Source organism: Homalodisca vitripennis, unplaced genomic scaffold (genome assembly GCF_021130785.1).
Source record: "Homalodisca vitripennis isolate AUS2020 unplaced genomic scaffold, UT_GWSS_2.1 ScUCBcl_6694;HRSCAF=14026, whole genome shotgun sequence".
In the NCBI taxonomy this organism is placed as follows: Eukaryota; Metazoa; Arthropoda; class Insecta; order Hemiptera; family Cicadellidae; genus Homalodisca; species Homalodisca vitripennis.
In genome coordinates, this window is record NW_025782808.1 from 1,162 (window position 1) to 8,151 (window position 6,990).

Genomic DNA, 6,990 nt, shown 5'->3' on the forward strand with positions numbered 1-6,990 from the left:
AGATTTCTTTTAGTTGTGGCTCCGTATATTCCTATATTGTAAGACATATGGGAATTTACCATAGCAAAGTAGATGGCTTTCAATGTCTCAATGCTACACACCGCTTGACATTTGGCGTAAAGCAAATAGACCGGAGGACATTTTTTTTACCACATAATCAACATGTTTCTCCCAACCCAAATTCCGATCTAATATTATTCCAAGAAACTTTGTATTGTCTACTTGATTCAATTTTGAATTTTCTAAATATATGTTAGGCTCAAATTGTAATCTTGATTGTTTAGTACTGAACGATACGAAATTTGATTTATTTGGGTTTAGCAAGAGATTCTTGGAACTCAGGAAATCTTTAACAGTTAAAAGGTTTAAAAAAGACAAAAGCTCAATGTCTTCCTGTTTATTACCTGAAACCGTAAATACTTGCATCATCAGCATAAAGGCATACTGAGCCTCCACCTGGAACCGTCCCAGGGAGCCCCTTTAAATAACAGAGAAATAAAAGAGGGCCCAGGATAGAACCTTGAGGAACGCCATGTTTAACTATTTTAAATTTTGAAAAATAGGTTCTAATGTAATTATATTGACTTCCAGCATAGTTTAAAATGTGTTGGATTTGAAGTACACTGCTGTCTATTCTTCAAATATGACCTAAACCAATTGTATTCCTTGCCTTTTATATTAAAATCACTAAGGACATTAAGCAACCCATCATGTGACACACTGTCGAATGCTTTGGTAAGATCAAGAAAAATTCCAATAACTTTTTCATTTCTGTCAATTGAGTCTATAATCGATTCAATAAATTTAACACTTGCTGTAGCTGTGGATCTGCCTGGTCGAAAACCATGTTGCTCGTTTATCAAGTAACTGATTTAGTTCCAAATATTTTCATAAGCTGGTTATAAACTACTTTTTCATAAACCTTTGAGAATACGGGTAACAATGATATAGGTCTGAAACTTGATGGGTCATTTGTGTTTCCTTTTTATGAAGAGGTATTACCTTAGCAATTTTTAATTGACATGGGAAAAAACCAGAAATATAATGATGAATTAATAATGTTGCGTGAGTGGCCTGGAGATGAGCGGGAACGATTGTTTTACCAAAGCCATTGGAATATCATCAATACCAGTTGAAAATTTATTTTTAAAAGTCATAACAATTTTTTTTACTGCATCTTCATTAACAGATTCAAAAGTGAATTTTCTTGAACTTTGTGTTTTAAAGGACAACTCACTAACAATTTTAGGTTGGAATGTTTGGAAGTACTAAATTATCTACAGCATTTACAAAATAATCATTAAAAATATTGCTGACAAGGTTTGGCTCTGATACAGTTTTGCCCTCTACAACAATATGTATATTTTCCATTTGTTTTAGTAGTGTTGTCAACTTCAGATTTCATAATTTGCCATGTAGATTTTGATTTATTTGTAGAATTCATTATTTTATTATCCAAAAACTGTTTTTTTTCATTATCAATTTGCAATTTAACTTCTCTTTTTAACTGTTTAATTTTCTGTTTTAAAAACTCGGTTTTCAGCAATCTATACTCTTTTTCAAGTTTCATAATTTCATCATTTTTAATTTTTACATCATTTGAAATCCATTTAACATTTGTTATTTTTTTCTATTGTTAGTAGTTTGGGAAAGCTAGTTTCAAAGGCATAAGCAAATTTACAATAAAAAAACATTGTATTTAGTTTCAACAGTAGCTTGATAAACATCTAACCAATTTTCGTGTGCCAGAAGTTTAAAAAATAAATCTGTGTTAGCCTTCGTAAATTTCCTACAGTATTTTTTAGTTTTATGACCAAACTCATTTTCCAAACCATAAATTTCCAACAACTGTCCATCATGGTCTGATAAGTGTGTTATTATAACCCGATATTTTTAACTTTTTACATTTAATGTTAGTGATAAAGTTATCTATTGCAGTTTCAGATTCTGATGTAACTCGGGTAGGAAAATCTACTTTATACTCGAGATCATAAGAACGTCAAAATATTAACAAAGGCATATATAAGTTTTATCCTTATTCAAAACATTTATGTTTAAGTCACCTGCAATAAGGATATTTTTGTATTTTTTGCACAATAAATCACAAAGGAAATCAAATTTATAAAAAAAAGATTCAAGTAAGCATTGTTTGGGGGGATCTGTATATACATACCAAGATAAATGAAAATGTGTTTACAGTTATTTCTGAATAAACAGCATTCAAATTCTTTCTCCACCAAAAGATTTTGTATGGCAGGAATTGATACTTTTTTACTCTTGATGCAATTTTTAACTAATATCAATACACCACCGCCCAATGAATGACATCTACTAAAAAAGGAACACTTTTTGTAATTTTGTACAATTTAAATAAGTAATTTCTGTTTCGGTCATTTTATGTTCAGATATTGCGACAATATCAGGTTGAATTTCCTCTAGATTAATTTTTTAATATGTTTTAGGCGTGATGATAAATGTTGAACATTGTGATGTAGTATTTTAAGAGATTGAAGTTGAGTGCCGTTTTAGATTATTGTTTAAATTGTAATAGTCCATTACCAAAAGTATTATTGCTATTGTTATTAAAATACATTGAGTTTAAATTGGTCTCTACCTTATTAACATCTATACTAAGATTATTATAAACAGATGCAGAAGCGTCTTCATTGTCATAAAACATTAGTTTAAACCTAAAGGAGAAGAACATAAATCAATAACACTAGATTGCCCATGAATTTTTCCACTTTCACTGGCCACTTCTTCTAACATATCTAATGGTGGATCTGCACTGCAGTCCAAAGGTGTCTCAGTCGGTGAAGTAGTTTCCAATGTTTTATTTGTACTGTCAAACGGTTGGTTCCTCGGCGTAGCTAACCTCACTTCGCTCAGATTCTGCTCATCGAAAGGGTTTGTTGGACATGAGATAATGCAGTCATCAAAAGAATTCACACAATGGTTTGCTCTTCTAGATGATGTTGAAGGCTCTTCTTTTGTGCTGTCATCATGGAATGTCCTTGAAGATGTTGGATGATGGTTTTTCCATCCTCTTCATAAAATCAGGATGCTCTAAACCATTGTATAATCTTCTTGTTGATCTTTCTTCATAAGACACAATTGTGACATCTACTCCAGAGGATTTTTGAAATTCTATGAGATTTGATAAGAAATGTTCCAGTTGTATGTTATCCCTAACACAGCCCATTGGTGAACAAATGAGCTGTTTGTGTCCTCTATTTAATGAAGTCTGCAGCGAATTGATGGAAAGCTGTGTCATAGTCTGCAGAGGTTGGTTTCTCAAAATGTTTTGTCTTTGTAACGAGACCATAAATACCAGCTTTGCCCTTTTTCTTTGTTGGTAGGTTAAGTGGGAATTTAAGAGATGAGCGGGTTGATGGCTTGCCAAAGTTTCTGCCAAAAACTACTGCAACGCCTGCTGTCATGTGTCTGTCCGATCCAATATCCGCTGATATACAATGGCTGAAAGCTGTGTTAGGGTCATTTCTGAATTCTTTTATTACTTTACTCATATCTTCTTGTATAATTTTAATTTTGCTAGATTTGGTGATGATTGGGTTTCTGTTGGCTTGAGACACTTGATCTTCTTCTATTAGTTCATGAAGTACAGCACGACTAGTGATGGGGGTTTGGGGTACATGGTGCAATACGATATCTGCTGAAGGGTTTTTGAGCTCCAGCAGCCACACTCAGTGAATGTTACACACTGCTCTAATACCATACGATGTTGCCATCATTTCTCTCGTAGCTCCAACAATCATTTGACAAATCTTTTCCTTCCCAAGCTTGTTGAGGTGAAGACCGTGTTTGGTGTAAGAAATGGTCTAGGCAGTCTGTGAAGAGGCAGTATAGAGACAGCTTCAGCACCAGTAGACCATTTCATCAAGTTATCATTGATGTGTGAAATTTTGTTCATCTAAATGTGGTTTGTCGTGTCTCAATTGTTAAGGTTGCCAGTATGAGATTTGTATGTTTAGTAAAAGAATGTACTTCTTTAAGTTGATTGACGATGCCTATTAGGTTGTTTTTTTCCCACATCATTGGTTCCTCCAATGACCACTACATAGTCGTTAGCGGTGAAATCATGTGTAAGCTGCTCAATGTCACTAGTCACATGTTGTAGTGGAGCTCCCATGTCTCTCGTTATCACAGTCACATTATCGAATGATCTACTTTGGACCCCTCTAAACAAGTTTTTACCATGACTGTCTGATAGAATCAACACTTTCCTTTGGAGTTCTGTGTTATGTGCAGAGGTTCTTTGTGTTTCTTTCTTTTTATTAGTGTTAATATTGTTAAGAGATTCAATACCTGTAGAAGTTGTATTTTTAGTTGACAGTGGGGGAAAGTCTCTCATATTGAAAACATTTAATGTCTCTGAGTTTCCATTGTCCAATTTTGTTTAAAATATTAAAACTATTTTTCAATTCTATGAGTCTACTGTTGTTAGGTAAAGCTGCTGCTTTAAAAGTTTTTGCGGGGAACAGTAAAACTAGATTCCTTGCTTGGAGGTGTAGGATCTTCATTTCTGTTATCTGCTTGTAGTACTTTTATAACAGTTTGAAGATTTGTCACTTCATTCTTAAGGGCTTCATTTTCTTTCTGTAGAACTTGATTTTCTTCATTAATAATTAAAAGAGACTGGTTTTCTTGTTCAAAAACTTTCAAACGTTCAGTCATGTTTTTAATTTCTTCTTTGTAATTGATGCATGTCTTACATGGATATTTTTAAAATTTGGATCTCACTTTTCTGATTAGAAATTGTTGTATTCAATTCAAAGGTTTACCATATTACATTGTTTCAATTTTTCCTCCAAATATTCAGTTTGTTTATTTTGCCAGGTTGAAGTTTTCCAAATTTCTGTTTTGTTTCTCAAAATAATTTAATTTAGCTTTTAATTCGGTTTTCTCCGTATCACTCTGGTGAATCAACTCGTTTCTAATTTTCCTTTCCCTGTTTAAATTTATTTTCTAAGACTTCAATTCTCATCATAAGATCCTTTTCTTTCTCGTTTGCTTCATTTATTAATTTTTTAATTTGTTTGCTAGATTCTTCTAATTGATCTTCCAATTCTAATTCAGAGTAGGATTTTTCAAAACTTTGTTACATGTAATTGTTGCCGAAGCTCATCATTTTCCTGCAGAAGAGCAGTGCCCACCTCCGCTGCCGTGTCAAAGATTTTTCTATAGTTAATCCTCTTGAAAATTTGAAATTAAAGAGAGTTTTTCTTCCAAATTATTTATGGAAGAGTTTTTCTCATTATTTATACTTGAACATTGATCTTCCAAACTTTCTTTACAACTTTAAGCATGTCCAATTTTCTATACTATTTATTTGGGATTTTTTTCACTTCAGCATATGACATTTTCAAAACATTTCAGATGAAGCCATGATTTGCACTGACCATTACAGTAAATAGCTCCCGGATTTTATTCCCTTTTTAACACATTTTTACATGTATATGTTTTCCTGTTAGTTAAAACATCCATTTTTTCAAAAAAAGTATTTTAAAATTGTAGAGTAAAATTGTCTTTTTAATTTTACTTAATTGTGAATCAAAATTCTGAACAAAAAAATATTAACTAAACATTCTTCAGTATTCAGCACTAATATTAGATCTCAAAGTACCTTGCAAAAAAGTTTATGCCCACAATGTGACTTGAACCCCTGACCTTCAGGTTTGATAGTGACAGATGATCAACCAACTGAGCTATCAGTAGTTGACAAGGTCAGTGGACAAGTAGAGTATTCCTGCCTCCCACCTGTCAGTTCAAGTTCATGTAATAGTCAGTTTAATTGGAGAAAATTTTCAATATTTCTTGTAGGAAAGCTATTTAAAAGTTGGTAATTAAAATGTATTGTATAATTTCTTGTTTAAACTACAACTTGCCATGCAAGTAATAAATAAATTATAATAAGACAACAGAAATTATAACATGACTATTCTGGTAAGCCTAGGTTTACACGTTATGAAAGTTTATCCCTTATGTACGTACTGATTTTTAATATTGTTAGCCTTGGCACTTTTTTAATTCTTTGTCACAGTGTTAAAATTAAGTGGTTCTTGAACTTAAAACTCTGCAGCACAAGACATTATAACTTTAGCATTTTAGGTTATGTTAGTCAACTTGCAGTTTAATAAAATAAATATGAAATCATGACATTAAAAAACTATGATTTTATATTCACAGCCTATTTAAAACTACTTTATTAACGTTAAGACAAAATTTCATAGTCACCACATTTCATGATTCACTTAACCCTCCAAGTGCTGGTTAGAACTGCCTTAAGTGCTGGGCATTTTTCAGTATGTTTGCAAGCGTTTAGAAAGTTTTTTTTTTATATACTGTTACCTTAATGTAAATACTACATATTATATATCATTATTTTCAGGAAAGATCACAGAATATGATAATAATACTTATATGACTTACCTTTACATGGTAAAATTATTGCTGAATGTAAATCTTGACAAAAAAAAAAAAAAAAGTTTTTATTTTTTCACTTTGAGCTTAGATATCAATTTCACCAAAGTTATGAAAATAAAAATCCAAGATATACAAGTTGTAGGTAATTTAATAATGAACCCAAAAGTATATACATCTTATGGGTTTACATATTGACAGAATTCACTCAGAGCAAAAAACGATAAAATTGTAACACGTAAAAAATCAGTGATATTTGAAACATTGTGTACTACATTGTAACACCTTTCACATTCCTTATTGCACTAGACCTACTTAATTCACTCATTTTTACAATAAAACACAATATAAAACAGTAATAGTCAACTACAACACCAAAGGTATGATGCAAACAACGACGGAACAGCAATAAAACAGAACGACCGAACCGTATGACTTGGAAATAAACATTACGCTTAGAAACAGCTGTCGTATAGCGCCGGTCTTTGAGCAAAGACGTGCTCCATAGAGAGTATAACGAGTTCCGCATTTCTTCTAGTTTAATACTAT